The sequence below is a fragment of the Apodemus sylvaticus genome, chromosome 23 (genome assembly GCF_947179515.1).
Source record: "Apodemus sylvaticus chromosome 23, mApoSyl1.1, whole genome shotgun sequence".
Lineage (NCBI taxonomy): Eukaryota > Metazoa > Chordata > Mammalia > Rodentia > Muridae > Apodemus > Apodemus sylvaticus.
In genome coordinates this window covers 18,245,893-18,266,404 of record NC_067494.1, presented here as the reverse complement: position 1 = coordinate 18,266,404, position 20,512 = coordinate 18,245,893, and the positions used below count along the sequence as shown (strand labels likewise).

The 20,512-nt window shown below is 46.1% G+C and overlaps 2 pseudogenes; both read right to left on the bottom strand.

Moving 5' to 3' along the window:
- Positions 1–4,541: 4,541 nt before the first annotated feature.
- LOC127673535 (ensconsin-like) overlaps positions 4,542–20,512 on the bottom strand; it is a 182,749-nt pseudogene continuing 166,778 nt past the window's right edge.
- On the bottom strand, positions 18,735–19,410 carry LOC127674142 (GTPase ERas-like; annotated as a pseudogene).

Sequence of the window (20,512 nt, the reverse complement as noted above, 5' to 3'; positions counted from 1 at the left end):
GATTTCTGAGTTCGAGGCTAGCCTGGTCTACAGAGTGAGTTCCAAAAAAAGGAAGTTGATGCTGGTGGATTGCTATGGGTTAGAGACCAGCTTGGGCTACATAGTATGTGGTGTCTAATTAGTACCAGTGGGCTTGGGTGAGGTCTGCGAAGGTCTGTGGATGGTTCTTGGTCCTCAGAGAATTTGCTATGGGCGGGGTAGTGGCAGTGGTGGTGGCTGCTACAAGGCAGAAATGCTCCCTCGCTGAGGTGGTTTGTTTTCAAATAGAGAATACTTACAAATGGAGCAACAATTGTGTAAAATCTCTATCTCCACAGCATTCTGTTTGTAAGGAACCTTGGGAAAGGGAGAAAGAGAGAGGAGAGAAGAGAAAAGAGCAAGAGTGTGAGAAATGGGAAGGGCCTGAGGCTTTGCAGTTTCCCCCTCTGCCTGCTGGGCCTCTCTCAAAGCTTGCAGTCATATCCCCTGGGATCGTTTGAATTCCAGATAAATTGAGGAGCTATGTCTCCATGTTAACAGTAGGGAGAAGAAAACGGGGGAAGGGGGAATAAGTTAATATTTGTAGCCCATGACCTTTGATGTGTGCTGGCTTCATTCATAACACTGTCGCAGGGCTAAGGTAGGCCCAGCCATCCGACTCCTGGTGCTTTAGTTCTCAGTTTTTATACATTCTCCTTTCGGCACAGGTAGTGTTAGCCACAGAGCTTTGTAGCACCGTCCTTTGGCTGTGTCTGGCAAACTGAGCACAGATTCCAGAGTCAGCTCCAGCCCCGACCTCACCCTCACATGGTTATCTAAAGTCCTCTGTTTCTTCATCTCTGAATAATACCTACCTTCACCAGGTTTTGGGAGGATTCAATCAAGGTCCCTGAGGCTTGCCCCCAGAATATGCTCTAAAGAGAGGTGGTCATTAGTTATGCATATTGCTGCAGACTCTGCTTAAAACTTAAGCATTCGGGCTGGAGAGATGGCTCAGCGGTTAAGAGCACCAACTGCTCTTCAGAAGGTCCTGAGTTCAAATCCCAGCAACCACATGGTGGCTCACACAACCATCCCTAACAAGATCTGACGCCCTCTTCTGGAGTGTCTGAAGACAGCTACAGTGTACTTACATATAATAAATAAAATCTTAAAAAAAAAAAAAAAAAAAAAAAACCAAAAACTTAAGCATTCTTGTTTTGATTGACAGGAAATAACCTGGAGCCGAGCATCAGAAGAAAGGGTAGGCGTGGCAGCACGGGCCTTTCAAGGAGCACTCAGGAGGTACGGGCGGGACATCAGGGTTACACAAATAAACCCTGTCTCAGAACCTCTCTCAATTCCTGCTCTCCCACCCCAAGCCCCAACAAGAGAAACAGATTTTTAGCAGTTTAGCCTTATCAGTGTGGTTTATGTCTAGAGTTAGATGCCTTCTGGATTATTTGGCTTTAAGAGGCATAATAAAGGCTCCCATTTTAACTGCCTTATTGTGTGGATGACAAGATATTTTCAAATATCTTGTCAGGTTGCCATGCCTTTTCTATTTTATTGTTATTTGCAGGCTGTCAGACAGGCAGATCCCTTTCTCCAGAGTCACAGCTCGGAGTGTACACACACCCACACAAAAGGTCCTGCCGGCTCAGCCTGTGTGCTTTGTTAAGGCAACCCTGTCACTTCCATCTAGAGAGTAAGGAGGTCATTATCCAGAGGGGACTGGGGAGCACCAGGAAACAGGACTGTGGGGAGTCGCATTGTCACAGAGGGAGGCAGGGAGAGGAGCCCCCAGCACCCAGCACTCAGCCCACCTTTGACAAGGAAAGAACTGTAGGGCGGGCCTTATCTCTGTGATTCTAGGAAAGAATGCTCCCCAGAGACTTCAGCCTGCAGGAGTCCCTGCTGGGGCTCAGTAAGGCCACAAACAGCTCTCATGGTCTGGTGGTTCTTTGAAAGTCTTGGGGACAAAGTGTATCATGGTCTGGACAGAGATCTGCTGACTAGAGAGAGATGGACAGATCAGAGCTGTGGGAACCAGGCAGGGGCTCTGGAGGCTTGAAGATCTAATCTGTGTCTAGAGGCCCTTTGAAGAGTAACTGGGTCCCCCAAGTTACTAATGTTTACCCCAAGGAGCTGGCAGAACTGGGGGGCTCACTTCAGGTACTCCAGGTAAATATGGCCACTATTAGAGTCAGAAGTGAACACTTCCTAGATCCTTCCTCAGAAGGGTTACCATGGATCAAACACAGCTTAAACTTGGGTCAAAGTACCAGTAAGGATCTTTATGTTACTTCAACACACATACACACACTACACGCACATTCATACACCACCCACAAACAAATATACCCACACATATTCACACACCACACACATTCACATACCCCCCACACAAACCACACAATATACACCCATACATATTCACATACCACACAATAGATACATACTATATACATATATATGTATACACACACACACACACACACACACACACACAATGAGAGAGAGAGAGGCTGGATTTTAAGAATCCTCTGGCATGATTGCTCAGTCTACCTCACACCACACTAACTGAACGGTTCCAGAGAAGCAGCTGAGCAATGTGTCCTGCAGACTCCCAGGCTGGCTTGTAGCTTTGCCATCTGTCCATCAATTAACTCCACAACTGTGGGGCATAGTTAATGCCCTGAACCCTGCTCTGACCTTCCTAACCCCTCTTCTCTGGCATTTTCTGTGAAGGCAGCTCCTGAGGAAAAAGCCATTGCTAAATAAAGCCAGAACATGGCTTGCTCCGCCCCTCCTGTGCAGAGTGCCTCGCCTCTCACTCCTCCTCCAAGAGCTTCCAGCGGCCAAGGCTGATGGAGACTTGTGGGGAAGCCATCAGCATCCCTGGTGTCAAGAGGGCAAGTGGGTGTAAGGAGGTTAGGAAATGCCTCAAATCCACCGAAATAACAAGAAACTTTTGGGAGAGCCCGAAGGGAGATTAAATACGAGGGTATAGTGGCCCCTCTTGGCTTAGCTCACCGGGCATTATGTACGGAATGGGTATCTAATGATGCAAAAATGCTCATGCCACTTGGGGCACTGCGAGAAACCAACCAAGCAGTGACAGCTCTTCCCACAGCCGTCGTTCTCATGCATATCAAAACATCACATCATGTATTGAGTAATTACTAAATAATCCACTCTGTATATGAAAATTCCCACAGACTTGGAAAATGGCACTGAAGTTAAATGGAATGTAATCTGAAGACTCAGGCGCCTGCTATGGGGCAGAGGTGTAGTTTGGAAGCGGAAAGATGCAGAGCCTTTCCGTCAGTATAGGGGACACCCCAAACTTAGAAACGCCTTGCTTAGGTCATTTAAACCCATAACCTCTGAGAAAACCGTGGTCGTTGGTCCTGTGTCCTCAGTGTTCAACACTTAGGGCTCTAAACTTCAAAGGACGGCAAAGGAATGTTTATAAATGAATGGTTACCCCAAGGAACAGTGCAGCGCTTGAGATCGGAGCCTAGACTACTTCTTGGAGAAAGATGGTGGAAAGGAAAAGGATGATTAAAACACAGGGAAGCAGAGTGCCAGGTGGGAGCTGTTCCTCCCTCCACTTAAGGGGTAGGACAAATCAGGAAGCAGCAGGTGCCCTTCATGTTTCTAGCAGCAGAACATTAAGCAGGCAGCTTTTAAGGCTTAGCAATCACAAAGCCAGGTGGTATGACCTAGAAGACATTCCACTAAGGCTGGTAACACCCCAGAGGAGAGAAGGAGACCAGTTCCTCGGGGGCCTCTTCCTAGTAAAAGTTGCTATGGCTTCACAGTTTAGCCACAGTCCTCTACTGACTCCACTTCAGTATCTGGAACTTGGCCAGTTCTCTTCCTAGGAACAGTATGAGGAAATGCTGATAAACTTGATCTTCTGGGAAGGTAGGCAGACCAAACCCAGGCTTGCTGAGGGTGTGAGCGAGCTAGCCTATCCCACTTGCCCTGATGGCTGGGACTGAGTTATGGAGCTGGTAATGACCACCGAGCAGTAAAACGTGATGTGCCTCTTTATTTTGGCCAGCTATTGTTCTTTTTGTATGAAGACATCAGGTCAACTTGACTCGAGGACTGTGTGAGAGAGGCACAGGCAGGCTCAGCCAACATGAACGTGGAATAGAAGAACCCAGGCTCAGTGGGAGCCTGGCTTGGAGTTTGGTTCTTATTACTGCTATCCTATCTATCCTATCTGCGTCGTTTTGGGTTTTAAAAAGATGGAAAACATGTATAACAAGGTTACCAAACCCAAATGAGAAAAATGGCAAGAGAGCCCAAGGCAGTCTGGAAGTATTGATGACCCACTGAAGAGGGACAAAGCCCAGAGAAGTCTAGTCCAGCATGGAGCCTGTCTGGTGCTTGGCACGAGTGCTGTTTGACAAGGCTGGTCTTTGACCTGGTCTTTGGGTACTTGAAACTGAGAGGGAGGCATAAAGGGCCTAGGCGTTACCCAGGGCATCTCAAAATTCGGTTTCCATGATCACCCACAATCTTTTCTACAGTGGCTTCCTCGTTCCCTCAAAGAACAAAACAACCATTCACTCTGACAACCACATAAAGCAGTTGACAACTAGCTCATTTGCGGTCTGTTGTGTCTGCACTCCGTCCACCTGTGTTAGGGGCCCAAGTGCCCCTTCATCGTTAAAGGCCAAAATTGGTTTCAAAGGAATTTCTGGGTTCTCACTGGCGACATCTATTCTGGACGCTTTTGATCCAACAGGCAAATTTATAATTTCTTCAAACTTTTCAGAAACTTGGGGGGGGGGCGATAAAGATGGCTCAGGAGGTGGAAGCACTTCCTGCCAGATGAAATCCTGAACATTACAAGATTGTCCCCTAGCCTCCGCACGTGTGTCCTCCAATAATAGTAATAAAGTAAGTGCTACACTGACCATATCATTATTAGCAAATACAGATAGGGAGCTGTAACAAATTTGCATCTTAGATTTGAAAAACTTATAACACTTATCGAATAGGACAATTTTTTAGATTAGGTCATTACAAGGAAAGAGGTCATCATCAGTTCTTCAATTTTTTATTTTTATTTTATTTTGAGACAGGGTAACTCTATGTAGTCCTGGCTCTCCTGGAACTTATTATGAAGACCAGATGGGCCCTGAATTCACAGAATCCACCTGCCTCTGCCTGGGATGAAAGACATGCACCGCCATGCCCGACTCTCAAGTCTTAAAGAGAAATTAAATTACATTTATTTATTTGTGTGCCATGCCATGGTGTGCAAGAAGAGGTCGGAGGCAGCCTGAGGAGTCAGTTTTCTCTTTCTGAAGCATGGGTCCTGAAGATGTAACTCAGGTCATCAGGATTGGTGACCGTCACTTCTACATGCTGACCATTTTACTGGTTCCACCCTTTTTCAACTCTAGGTGAGTCTGGGCATGGTGGTAGACACCTACAGTGCTAGCACTCAGGAGGCAGATGCAGGGGAATCTCTGCAAATGATGCTAGCCTGGTCTACACAGTGAGTTACAGGTCAACCAGTCTGAGAACCTGATGCCCATAAAATTCTCTATGCTTTTCATGGGGAATCTGTTATGCAGAAAGAATATGGGTGAGGAGAGGGCACGGGGCTTGAAGATCCTGGCAGGGACGCAGTGGGTGGAGGACAGGGTCGGGTGGGGGATAGGGGGGATGGGGTGGGGGTTGAATCCTTATACATGGCTGGTGAAGATGCAAATTAGTTCTCATTGTCCCTGCATGAAGACAGGGTCTCAACCTAGAGGTGAGGCAGAGGCAGGGTAACCTTGAATATCAGATACCCCTGTCTCAGTATTCCATGTTCTGGGATTATAAGTGTGTGCCACCGTGATCTACTTTTCTTGTTTGTGTTTCACGTGTTTTTCCTTGTTGTAGAGTTGGGGGTGGGTGGGTCTCACTCTGTAGCCCAGGCTGGCGTCAAACCCAACTTCTTTAGTCTCCTATGTGCTGGAATCAGTCACGAACCAACCATCCTATCTGTGTTAGGTTTAATCAGTCTCGCTACGTGGTGCTGACCAGTCTCAGATCTCCAACAATCTCCTGCCTCAGTTTCCTTAAGTCCTGGGTTACTGTACCCATCTTTTCTGTACATCAGAAATGGTGGCATTCAAAGCATTCTTGGTACAGGATGAATGGGATCCCCTTCCCCTTCCTCTCCATCTCTGTTCTCCACAGACCGTTCTGCTTTGAGATCTCTCTGTGATCCACATGGCCTTGCATTTTTAATTTCTGCTTTAGATTTCCAAGATGCCAGGGTAGCCAGCCTGCACTGGTGAGGTCGGCCAGCTGTTGGTTATTGTCCTTACTACGCACTCAGCTCCCACCATGAGGAGTAAAGAAAAAGGGACTCCCCTTTTCTTAGAGATACAAGTTCTACAGAAAATTAAGGAGAAAAATAAACCTTCCTGTTAAACTCTGGCATTCTAACTGGGTGGGGTGAACACGGCACTTTGTAATATACACACACACACACACACACACACACACACACACACGCACGCACGCACATGCACACGCACACGCACGCGCACGCACACACACACACACACACACACACACACACACACATCCTCCCTCATTGAAAAAGGCCTCAGTTGCTGAGCTCACCTCTCTGTGGTTCCTTTGGACAGCTGTGAAGCGACTCCTTGTGGGCTCTGTGCAGACTCTCCATTTCCTGGAGAGTTCATCTGTGCAGTGCAGACACCTCTGCATACACAAGGGGAGCAAACCGTTACTAACATGCTGCCATCAAACCACCCTCTAGGACCAGAACCTGGATCTCTCACCTGATGGTACAACTCACTGCTTGTGGGACCCTGGGCAAGGGAAACCCTAATCCTTGCATAAGCAAGTCACATGAAGAGGCTGCACAGATGCCTATGGTTTCATCTGTTATAATGCTGTCTGCTGCCTGCATGTGCCTGCAGCCTAGGGGTTGTCCCCTATGACCAGCTGACTAGGGGCAGGAAGACTGGTGCCTGGTTACTGATGGCTCTGCACGTTATGCAGGCACCACCCAGAAGTGGGCAGCTGCAGCCTTACAGGGGACAACTCTGAAAGACACTGGTAAGGGGCCATCTTCACAGTGGGAGGAACTTCAGGTAGGACACATTTTGTTAGAAGGGGAAATGGCCAGTTAGCTTCTCAACTAGTCACTGACTCATGAGCTGTAGCCACTGGACTAGCCGGAGGGTGAGGGCCTTGGAAAAAGCATGACTGGAGAATTGGTTAGAAAGACATCTGGGGAAGAGGAGTGTGTGGAGGGATCTCTTCAAATGGGCAAAGGACGTGAAGATGTTGTGTCCCCTGTAAACGCTCATCAAAGGTTACTTCAGCTGAGGAGGAGTTCAGCAATCAAGCAGACAGCAGTCTGTTCTGTGGATAGTCAGCTGTTTTCTCACCTGCAGCTGCTGAGGTGCGCCAGAACTGCCAACAGCAGAAACTAGGAGCTGAGCCCCAGATATGGTGCTATTCCCTGGGGTGACCATGACATGACTATATCGGACCACTTCCCTCGTGGAAAGGACAACACTTTGTCTTTCCTGGAGTAGAGACTTATTCTGGCTATGGACCTGCCTTTCCTGCACATAAGGTTTCTCCTGCCAAAAGCATTGTCCGGGCCTATGTCTGGCAGGCAATTCTGGAGTAAATGTTTTCCTTACCAAGCTGAAGGGAGTCTGACCTGAAAGAACATGTATTTGGCATTATGCAGCTATACAGTGATACAGTGACAGTGAAGACACTGTCACTCTGAAGAAGCGTTAATGTGGAAGCAGACCTGACAGCTGTACCTTCACTGTGTGTATGGATGTGTGTGCCTGCCTGTACATGCGTATGTGTTTATACATGTCCGCCTGTACATGCATCTGGGTCTATATGTGCCTGCCTATATATGCATCTGGTTCCGTACGTACGTGCCCGACTGTACGTGCCCTGACAGCTATACCTTCACCGCATATATGGATCTGTGTGTGTGTGTGTGTATGTGTGTGTGTGTGTGTGTCTGTACATACCTGCTCGAAGCATTCAGAGAACAGAAAAGGCTACTTAAAATGGATGCGGCTACTTGATTAGATAGAACTTCCCCCACCCCCTAAACATTTTCTTATCTGCGTTGATATGTTCCTATCAGCTCTGGGTAGATTCTTTTGAGACACAGTCTCACCTTGTACTCAGACTGTCTCCCAAGTGCTGAGGTTAAAGGTGTGTGCCACCACACCTTCGAGAAAAGATGACACTTAGCAAAGTTATAGCGGTGCACACCTGTGATCCCAAGTCAGGCACCTGGAACAGGAAGATCGCGAACTGGCTCTGAACAAACCCCAACTACACCAAAATCCTGTGTCCAAACAGGGATGGTGGCGGGGGTGTTTTAAATCTTAATCAGAATAAATGAAAGGAGCCTCTCCATTGAATGCCACCTGCCCAGCCTGAGTCCTGGGTGTGGCCTGGGTGATAATGATGCCAATTAAAAGGTTTTGAAGCTGTGGTTAACTAAGTTACCAAAGCACAGAGATACTTGAGATAAAAAGCAAATGGAGAACCTTGCCTTCATTCTGCTCAGAGTCGGGCTTCCCACAGACCCTGCCACTTGGTAGATAGTGCTAACTGATGTAACTGCTATAAAAGAAGACTTGGTGACAAAGTGTGAGCTGGGTTGGATGTCTCACACATGCAGTTTTGTTATCGTTGCTTGGCTACAGAAGAATACTGCGGTGTGTGCTCCCTTCTCTTTCAGAACGATGGACCCCAGGCCTGGGGTGTGGGGCACACCAGTGTTTGTTCTGTTCCTTGGATTTTCATTTCATTCCACTTGGTTCTCTCCTTGTACCTATTTGTACAGCTGCCCCAGCCTCGGCCCCCGGTCCAACCCTGGCCCCTTCTCCAGCAACGGACACAGCACCATCGTCCACCATGACTGCCTGTGTAGTTCCTTAGACTTCTTTTTTTTTTAATTCGTTATAATTTTTTATTTAGACTTCAAATGATTTCCCCTTTTCAAGCTCCCCACTTCCTGAAAGTCCCGTAAGCCCCCTTCTCTCCCCCTGTCCTCCCACCCACCCCTTCCCACTTCCCCGTTCTGGTTTTGCCGAATACTGCTTCACTGAATCTTTGCAGAACAAGGGGCCACTCCTCATTTCTTCTTGTACCTCATTTGATGTGTGGATTATGTTTTGGGTATTCCAGTTTTCTAGGTTAATATCCACTTATTAGTGAGTGCATACCATGATTCATCTTTTGAGTCTGGGTTACCTCACTTAGTATGATGTTCTCTAGCTCCATCCATTTGCCTAAGAATTTCATGAATACATTGTTTCTAATGGCTGAATAGTACTCCATTGTGTAGATATAACACAGTTTTTTGCATCCACTCTTCTGTTGAGGGATACCTGGGTTCTTTCCAGCATCTGGCAATTATAAATAGGGCTTCTCTGAACATAGTAGAGCATGTATCCTTATTACATGGTGGGGAATCCACTGGGTATATGCCCAGGAGTGGTATAGCAGGATCTTCTGGAAGTGAGGTGCCCAGTTTTCATAGGAACCGGCAGACTGATTTCCAGAGTGGTTGTAACAATTTGCAACCCCACCAGCAGTGGAGGAGTGTTCCTCTTTCTCCACACCCTCTCCAACACCTGCTGTCTCCTGAATTTTTAATCTTAGCCATTCTGACTGGTGTAAGATGAAATCTCAGGGTTGTTTTGATTTGCATTTCCCTAATGACTAATGAAGTTGAGCATTTTTTAAGATGCTTCTCTGCCATCCGTAGTTCTTCAGGTGAGAATTCTTTGTTTAACTCTGTACCCCATTTTTTAATAGCGTTGTTTGGTTTTCTGGAGTCTAACTTCTTGAGTTCTTTATATATATTGGATATTAGCTCTCTGTCTGATGTAAGATTGGTGAAGATCTTTTCCTAATTTGTTGGGTGCCGATTTGTCCTCAAGTAATACTACAGAGCAATAGTGTTAAAAACTGCATGGTATTGGTACAGTGACAGGCAGGAGGATCAATGGAACAGGATTGAAGATCCAGAAATGAACCCACACACCTATGGCCACTTGATACTCGACAAAGAGGCTGAAAACATCTAATGGAAAAAAGATAGCCTTTTCAACAAATGGTGCTGGTTCAACTGGAGGTCAGCATGCAGAAGAATGTGAATTGATCCATCCTTGTCTCCTTGTACTAAGCTCAATTCCAAATGGATCAAGGACTTCCACATAAAGCTAGACACTCTGAAGTTAATAGAAAAGAAAGTGGGGAAGACCCTTGAGGACATCGGTACAGCAAGAAAGTTTTTGAACAGAACACCAATAGCGTATGCTCTAAGATCAAGAATTGACAAATGGGACATCATAAAATTACAAAGTTTCTGTAAGGCAAAGGGCACCATCAAGAGGACAAATCATTCCTAAGACTTCTGCAGGCACCACCGACCCCGAAGAGGCTACGAGGCTGCTGGCTGAGAAGAGGTGCCTGGCCAGAGAGCAAAGGGAGAAGGAGGAGAGGGAGAGGAAGGAGAAGGAGGAGCTGGAGAGGTAAAGCTCCCTCAGACCGGCCCTGCCCCCAGAGAAGGTCCAGAGCCTGGTCCCACCCGCTGCCCTCCAGCATGTGGAGAGTACAGTCCTTTGCCATCCTTGGTTTACTGATGTTGAATATGGAGCCCAGGACTTGTCTGTGCCAGGCAAAAACTCTGTCATCTGAGCCACATCCCCAGAACTATGTTTAAAATCAAATTTTCTTCTGAAACAAAAATTTCTATAGGCCAAAAGCCACGAAGGACTGAACAGGCAACCTATACCTATAGGGCCCAGAGGCATTATCTAGAATAAACATGTTGATATGAAGAGAGGAAGGAAGGGACAAAGAGAAGAGAGAAGAGAGGAGAGAAGAGGAGAGAGGGAGAAAGAGAAGAGAAAGAATGAGAATATGAATTTCTAATACCCAGTAATGAAAAAGGAGTTAAATAAAATCCTTCATGGGCAGGGCAAGCACAGAGCACCAAACTGCACCCCAGCACCGGACCGCACGCCAGCACAGGTTAGTCCCTTCTTACTGGGGTCAGGTGGCTTCACAGTTGTCCCCTCTTCCACTATGACCTCCTCCACCTTCACTAATGGCGCCCTGCCCTTTATTGGGGGCTCACTGGCTACTTTCTTCTTGGGGTCTTTTTTCTCAGGCTCTGCCTTCCCTTCTCTATTGCAAGGGCAGATGTTGTCAGGAGTCGAGGAGTGGGCCTGAGCAGAAGGCTCTTTGTCTGAGCAGGGCGGCAGGGAGGACACGGGCCAGGGAGCACAAGGTGAGGCATGGACTTGGAAGGGAGCCTGGGCCAGAAGACAAGGACAATGGGCGGCTCAGGATTGGCTTCCTGGAGCCCAGAACACCCACGTGTACAACCAAGCAGACGGTCCGATAGGAGTGTTTTTCTGTTTGTGGTCAATGTGGAAAAGGAGCCACTAAGGAGACCCAGTTCAAAGATCCTTTGGCTAAAAGACAGCAGTTGATTCGCCAGGGTGGACCTTCCCACGCACCTCCACCACACTCACCAAAGGCAGGCCGGGGCCGGTGACCTCGCTTTGAGATTAGAAGGAGACAGAGTCCTGCGGGCACCATGGGAAAACGTGGAAGGGAATGTGCTCTCTTTCCCGCTCTCTTTTATGGCTCTGGCTTCAGAGAAACTCAAGAATTAGAATTTTCATATTAATGACATGCAATGACAAACTACAGACCATCTAGTGTTTTTAAGAACTTAAGACAATTTCAAAGCTATGTCAAATATCCACTCCAGTGCAGGACAAGGCCCCATCGGCTAACAACTGAACAGTGTATAATTGAGTCAACACAGATGGCAGGAATAAAGTAGATCTGATGGATGATTTGATTTGTTTTGTCAAAAAGCATTTGAAGGAAGTCAAGGGAAGGGGGAAATGATGTAATTATATTATAATCTCAAAAAAATTAATAAACGACAAAAAAGTATAAACAATTTAAAAGTGCCTTTGTGTTCTATCTGGACATTACCTGGAATTACTTTGCCTTGTCTCTTCTTTTGTTTTACATTTTGTAATTTTTTTTTTTTTTTTGGCCACGCTGAGGATTAAGCCCCAGGCTTCATACAAGCAAGTGCCCTACCACTGAGCCACACTACCAGCCCATTTAAAAGGACCTTTAAGCACATGTCCTACTTTTCTGTTCTTTAGCAGCTTTCTTCTGCTTTGGAAAATACCTTCCCTCAGCCATTCACATGTCTGTTATTTCACAGACACGGTCCCCTTTATGAGGCGTTTGTAGATAAGTCCTTACATAAGGGCCCCTTTCTCCCCAAGGAAATGGGCCAGGGTGAGGAAGTGTAGGCCACTCTTTCCTAGAGAGTTCCAACAGTGAGCAGGCATCTGGTATCCCCGATGCCTGCCCAGCACTCAGTCAGAGATCTGGACAAACTTACGAAGACAAGACCAGAGATGGGTTCCGAGGTTCAGATGTCACCAGGGAAAAGTGGGGAGGGATCAGAAGGGAGGGGAGGAAGCCTAGTGCTTGAAGAGTCTCAAGCAGAGGGAGGGATGGAGGGGAGGAGGGAGGGACAGAGGGAGGAACAGAGGGAGGGGGGAGGGAGATGGGAGGACAGAGGATGGAGGGACCAAAGGCCGGAAAGAGAGGGAAAATGAGAAAGATCTGAGACTCTGACCTGTTATGGGCAGCAGGGAGGCTGGCTGGGCACCTCTGGCTAAGCCAGTACTAGGGAACAAGGGACAGGCAGATGTCACCCAGCCAGGGCTGCCAGTGAACAGTTGCAATGCCCCCTCTCTCCTTCTCTTCCGAGTTCCTCTAACTGCATCTCCCAGCTTCTGGAGCAATGTGACCCTAGCTGACCTGCTGAGCTGCAAGTGACTGAGGGCAGAACAGATCTTCCCATGGTGCTGGGCCAGGTCTGGATCAATCCAGCTGCATGGCCACCCTCCGCCCCAGCTGACTCCTCAAAGGTGGGTGGGGCCTTGAAGGACAGGTGCAGTCTCTGGGTGGTAAAAGCTGCAGCCCATGGGTTCCCTGCTGAGTGGGGATTAGAGAAGCCCTTATGCCTACAACTAGGGAGGAGGGCCCACCTTCCTTCCCAAGAGAGATGCTGAGGTACCAAGGTATGTCCTGTCTTTTTCCCTTAAAAACATTTTTTTATTCGATATATTTTTTATTTACATTCCAAATGATTTCCCCTTTTCTAGCCCCCATTCCCCGAAAGTCCCATAAGCCCCCTTCTCTCCCCCTGTCCTCCCACCCACCCCTTCCCACTTCCCTGATCTTGTTTTTCTGAATACTGCTTCACTGAGACTTTCCAGAACAAGGAGGGAAAACGTTTTAAAACACACATATATTTATTTCCTTATTTGTTTATTCCTCCGTGTGTGCATGCCTGTGTTGCGTGAAAGGACAACTTGGGAAAGTCAGGGTTGGTTTTCTCCTTCTAGCAGGATGACTCTGGGGATGGAACTGGGATCATCGGGCTTGCCATCAAGTCCACCTAGAGTGAGTGTGAGTGTGCGTGCATGTGTGTGTCTGTGTATGTGTGTGTGCGCGTGCATATGTGTGCGTGTGCATGTATGCATGTGTGCGTGTGCGTGTGCACGTGCGTTTATAGAGACAGAGTCTCTGGCTGTTCTAGAACTTACTATGTAGACCAGGATGACTTTGAACTTACAGAGATCCACCTGCCTCTGTCTCCCCAGAGTTGCAATTGAGGGTGTGTGCCATGTAAAAACACCCTGATGTGGCTTAAATAAGATCAAGGAGAGCCGACAGGGAACTCAGAAAGAGAACCTCAATGTGAGGCACTTGGGGCTACCTTTGCCCATCTGGGTTTCCTGGGTCAGGGCTCAGGGAATGGGCCCTTGACTGTCTTCATCAAGGTGACAGTGAACTGGCAATGGCCATGGGAACCCAAACTGGGGATCTGTCCTTCTCTTTCCAATGCTTCTGTTGCCTTACATCCAGCCACTGGTCTGGGCATGGCACGCACAAAGGCACTCCCGGGGTTTCCATGCTGATGTGAGTTAATGGGTGGTGACTGCTACCATCATCCCTCCTCGGAACCCTTTCCACACTCACACTGCTGAGTGCACACAAGCGCTCGAGGCAACATGGACTTTAAAGTATCTGAAAAGGAACCAACTGGGCCGCTCAGATTTCCTGATTTTAAAGCTACATTTGAAGCAGCATGGTACGGGCATGTAGACCAATCAGATAGAATAGAGTCTAGAAACCATAGAGCCTGGGGACTCTCAACCAGGGAAGGACAGTCTTCAGCAGCCAGTACCGAGGAAGTGCGATATTTACATGAAAAACAGTGAAACTGGACTCTACCTTTAAACAACAAACATGAACTCAAAATGGATGAGTCTTAAAAGTGTAAAAAGGGTCTAATATCCAGAAAAGTTTCCTATTATGGGACCTGTTACTAATGTATGGACCCAAATCACAGGCAACAATACAAAAACTGACACATGAACATCAAACAAAAATTTCTATAGGCCAAAAGCCACGGAGGACTGAACAGGCAACCTATACCTATATGGCCCGGAGCCATTATCTAGAATAAACACGTAACTCCCACAATGCAACATTTTGTTACTGGACTTAAAAGTGGCCTGAGCTGGTGATGGGGCTCAGTGCAAAAGCACTTGCATGTGCAACGCCCTGAACTGAATCACGGTGACACACACACTCATGCAGACACAGAAGCCTGTAGTAAACATCTTTCCAAATGCTTACCAATTGCCACAGTCTACAACACACGTGCCATGCCACTGAAATGCAAACCCAAACCGTGAGACAGCACTCATGTTTAGTAAGCTGGGTATTATAAAACCAACACAGAAACTGAAGTGTTGGCATGGAGACACTGGAATCCTCATGCCTGATTGATAGGGATGCAAAATGGTACAGTCACGAGGCAAAACGGTTTGGCAGTTCTTCAGAAACTTATATAGATTTAATATTATTCTGCAATTCCAGTCTTAACGTGTGCTGTGCCTGTACGTGGATGGAAGTCGTAGGCTCGGCCCTTGCTCAACCATTTCTCCTCCTTATATTTTCAGATAGGGTCTCCTGCTGAACCTGGAGTTTGGCATGTCAGCTGGCCAGCCGGCCAACAAGCCAGTGGACCTACCCGTCTGTACCCTGATGCTAAAGTTATAGCCATGAGGACAGGCTCACCTTTCATGTTCATGTCTGAAATCCTCGCACTTGAACATGAAGCACTTTCCACACTGAGCCATATCCCCAGTCTGTCCTCAGTGTCTAAAAATTAAATATTCAGTCCATCGATACCATTAACTACTTTCCAGACATTCAATATAGTTAATCAGTACCGCTTCCACAGTGTAGGTATAAGCATCAGTTTTCTGATGGTAGCATGCCAAAAGGAAAACAAAGGCCTAATTCATCAAGGTCTAGAGTTCTGGGAAAGTAATTGTGTGCTAAGCTTGCGTTTTGGCTAAGCTTGAGTTTTGAAGTCTGTAATCCACTTCTAGTTAACTGCTTTTGTTAAATGAAGTATGTCAACCGAGAACATGGTTTTTGTGCCTAAAAGCTCACCGTGAGAAAGACTAAGGACTGCACACTCGGATCTGGAACACCCAGACAGCTAATAGACTTTGCATTACCTTAAACCCATGTCCAAGCAGACTTCTCTGGTGAAAACTTCACAGCAGAAGGAAAGAACAGATTCCCTAAAGGTTGTCCTCTAACCTCTACAGGGAGTTACAGCATGTAACCACTCAATACACTTATGCAAATAAGTGAAATTTTTTTTTCTGCCAAGACTTATGACTTGTCTAGTTTCAGGTTTTTAAAAACTTTAACAGTCAGATATAGGTTCCACATCATGGGGTGGACCTTAGTTCTAATTAAAAGGGGATTAGTTACTCCCATATCATTTGTGCCAGAACTGCACAAGTAGTTCTTTTTTTTTTTTTTTACTTTTTTTAATTAGATATATTCTTTATTTACATTTCAAATGTCCCCTTTCCTGGTTTCCTGTCCCCAAAACTCTCATAATCCATCTCCCCTCTCCCTGTTCCCCAATCAACCCTCTCCCACTTCCCTGTTCCAGCATTCCCCCACACTGCAGCATCAAGGTTTTCCAGGACCAAGGGCCTCTCCTCCCTTTGATGTCCAACAAGGCCAAGTGAATGATTTTTTTAAAGAAATAAAGGATGAACTAGATTCCTTTGAGGTTCAAGGTTCTTGTTTAATAGATATTCATTTTATTTGATTTTTCAAAACCTGAAATGCCACAATGAATTATCATAAGTGGAAAGATCCAAATGGAAATTTGGGCATTTCCTAAAAATAGAAAAATTTCCAAGGAGAAATATTGATTGTAAAGTTGCCAACCTTACTACTATACCAAAGAATTTTGCAGTAATGCTTTATAACTAATCAGTTAGTGAACTTTTGCTTTTAGTGTCTGTACACCAACCACACAAGTTTGTAGATAACCTGAGTTCCATGAGACCCTGTCTCTAAAATTTTTCAGCCTAGCCCATGAAGTGACCACAAATGTTAACAAAACCTAATAATTTTTCTTAGAATATGATACACCTCAAGATTGACCTTATGAGAATAATCCTATAATTTAAAAAACGCCACCAGGGCCGGTGGCACACGCCTTTAATCCCAGCATTTGGGAGGCAGAGGCAGGCAGATTTCTGAGTTTGAGGCCAGCCTGGTCTACAGAGTGAGTTCCAGGACAGCCATGGCTATACAGAAAAACCCTGTCTCGAAAAAAACAAAACATAAAAGGTCACCAGGCTAGGAATATGACTCAGTGGTAGAGCACACTCCTAACATGTTCTAGGCCCTAGATTCACTCCCCAGCATAGAAATGTGTGTGTGTCAATCTCTCTCTACACACTTAGAGACAAAATCTATAGGGGTTAGCATACACACTCGAGAACCAGTGACTTACTAAGACCTGTCATCTGTGTGTTAGACATGCAATAGGGTTAGCTAGAGTAGCAGAACTTTTTAAATGAATATATGTGTCAGTATGTACAGTCTTGTATATATGTATGTATACATATATTCCCATATGTATGGAATATATATTTTTATTTATATATATTTTTATATATAGTAATTTATTAGAATGGCTTACAGGCTGTGGTCCGCCTAGTTCAGCAATGACTGGCTATGAACAGAAAGTCCCAGAATCCAGAACTTGGTCAGTCCACAAGGCTGGATGTCTCAGCTGGTCTTCAGAAGATGCTGGAATCCTGAAGGAGTGGGCTGTAATGCCGGGGAAGGAACGGGCTTGCCAGCAAAGCAAAGAAAGCAGGCAACGAGCAAAAGCTTCCCTCTTCTGAGTCCTTATCAAGGCTTCCAGAAGAAGGTATGACCCGATTTAAAGGCATGTGTTTTCCTACCTCAAGATTTGGGTTACAAGTGGATCTTCCTACGTCAAACTAAGCAGTTCCTCAGTGCTGTGCCCTCCGTTTTTAAGTCCAGATGTAGTCAAGTTGACAACCAAGACTAGCTATCACAAGAGGGTTAGAAAACAAAACAAACATATCTGCTTTTGAAACTCAAAATCGGGACTGGAGAGATGGCTCAGAGGTTAAGAGCACTGACTGTTCTTCCAGAGGTCCTGAGTTCAATTCCCAGCAACCACATGGTGGCTCACAGCCATCTGTAATGACATCTGATGCCCTCTTCTGGTGTGTCTGAAGACAGCAACAGTGTACTCATACATAAAAATAAATAAATCTTTAAAAAAAAAAAGAAAGAAAGAAAGAAACTCAATATCTAGCTTGCAGGGATGAGGGTAACTCCCAGAACAAAGGATGGGAGAGAAGCAAGACTGCCCGAGGACGCACCGCTGGCTGAGGCAGCAAGAACTAGCTGGAGGAAGGAAGGTTAAAGTCTACACAACCCCCCAATACAGCTACTTAATTCTGGGTTGGGAAAATTAGCTCCCAGATCTAGGTCACGGTGGTAGGAGACACACGCATTTGCAGAAGGGTGCACAAGAAGTGAAAGTGTGTGGTAAGGTCTCGGGCCGCGAGATTTATTCTTATGACATCTCTGAGCACGGTGGTATGTTCCATCACCTCTGTTCTAGAGAGGAATGGCATATCCTGCCTCAGGCATACTTCCATGAACTCAAGCCAGCCTGACCTAAACAGCAAATAGTAGGTTATCCAGGGCAGGAAACAAACCAGGGGTGTGCTTCAGTTTATGTTTTTTCTTAAATTAAGACAAATTTTCAATGTAAGTTAAAATGTGGAGAACTTCCCCAATTAATTCATAATCCTTTGGTATTACTTAAAGAAGAAATAAAAGACTAAATACAAGCAAAGAAAAACTCCATGAACTATGGGAATAAATATAAAAGTGGAAAAAAGTCATTGAAATAGAATAATCAGAAAATTATGAACTCATCTATAGCCGTGGAAATAGTTAAAGGTGAAAATTACTGAACATAAAGGACATACATAGCCAGGTGGTGGTGTCACACATCTTTTTTTTTTTTTTTTTTTTTTAGCTTTGAATGCTGAGAACGATTATTTAATTTTGCATAGAGTTTCACAGAACACAGCCAACAAGGGACACTACTCACCAAATGACAATTAAAAAAAATGTCCGTGGAAACTTACTTGGTGGGTGGGTAGGTGGGGAAATCTTATGACAAGAGAACTGTCACCTTGACAGGAGACAAGGGTCAATTGGCTTAACTAAGATCCTCAGGCTACAGAGCAGCCACAGCTACAGAAGTTTTTGTGGTGTCTGATCTTCCTGCTTGACACAGCTCCAACCTCCTGGGCCTCTGAATCTCAAGGTCAAGAGGGCAAAGGCTTCCCACACTTTGCTGCCTCTTGGCTGAGGTCTTCACTAAGGGGACTCCCAGCTTGGCAGCAAGGACTGAGGCGGCGGTGGCAGCATGAGCATCTCCAGCAGTGCTCACCAGGTCTAGCACCAGAAGCTGTGGTGAGGCTTCCATGTGGACCCTATCTGCTGCAGCTGGTCTAGCGACCAGGGGTCATCAAGAGCAAAGACGCCCAGCAGGCCATCACCCACTGCCAAGCACGGTCCTGCAGAGCCCGTGGGGTATCCTGGCCGGCTGTATCCAGCACATTTAGGATGTAGCCTCCTCTGTAGTCCAGGGCTGCTGCTTTCCAGTAGGAATCCTGGATAGTGGGCTCGTGTTCTTTGACGAAGCAGTGGTGAGTCATCAGGATCCTGAGAGCTTTTTCGCCAACACCGCTTGCAACCACCACCACCGCCGCCTTGAACTCCAGTAACTGCCTGACAGCATCTATCTCTGCATTGTGCACAAGCCTCATGGCTTTCCTCTGGGGAGCTGGTGCATTGCCGGCTGGAGCTCAGGTCCAAGATGCTAAACTTGGTCAGCAACTGCATTCCCCAACACCTCAAGGAAGTGGTGTAAACAGCCACTTTAAGAGTGTTTAAGAGTGCGCTGGGAATGGTAAATCAGGTGAGACTGGCTGTGTACCCAGGAGTAGCAGTCTGCTGAGGGGCAGCAGGCTGATCTGCAGTGTCACACATCTTTAGTTGTTTAGGTCTTAAGAGGCAGAGACAGAGGGATCTCTGTGAATTCAAGGCCTGCTTGGTCTACACAGCAAGTTCTAGGACAGCCAGGGTGACACAGAGAAATACTGTCTTGAAAAAACGACCAAACAAACAAACCAAAAAATTGGAATAATGTGTAAGCCATTTCTCAACATTGTTTTGTTACATACACGATCACCAGGGAAATGTGATTATTATCTGTTTTGTGGATGAAAGATTTTCAGGATTGAAAGCAGGGTTAAAAAACTAATTGTAAACCCACTCAAAGCTTTAATGCCAGAACTTAGGAGGCAGAGGCAGAGGCAGAGTGATCTCTGAATTTGAGGCCAGCCTGGTCTACATAGTGAGTTCCAGGACAGTCAGAGCTGACAGTGAGACCCTGTTTAAAAAAACAAAAACAAAAACAAAAACAAAAAACAAAAACCTCAATAATAAAATTTGTTGTGTTAGTATCTGGCTCATCAATATTTTAATTCCACTGTAGACTTTTTTTTTTTAATTTCAACCTTTTTTTGTACTGTGTGTACAGTGATTCATTTTTGAGACTTTTCTTGTATTGCATTCTAGCCTGGAACTCAGTGTGGAGCCCAACATGGCTCTGAGTGCCACGCCTGCCACACCCTCTTAGTACTAGATATTGAACCCAGAGTTTTGTGTATGCTAGGTACACTGAATTGTATATCCTAGCCAACTAAATTCTATCACCAGCCAGTGTCACTGTTCTCTTAATAAACGAAAGAAAAGTGTGACTTTGCAGTATGTCTTCCTGCTGCGATGGAAAAGTACCCCAGGACTACAGAGCCCAGGAACCACAGGGCTCTGAGAGGATGCATCTTCAGCAAGAGGTGCCTCAGCTCCCAGGGAGGGTATCCCCAGCGGAGCTCAGAGCTCAGCTCCTTCCTCGATTCTTGGTTTCTTCCAGTGAGAAAGT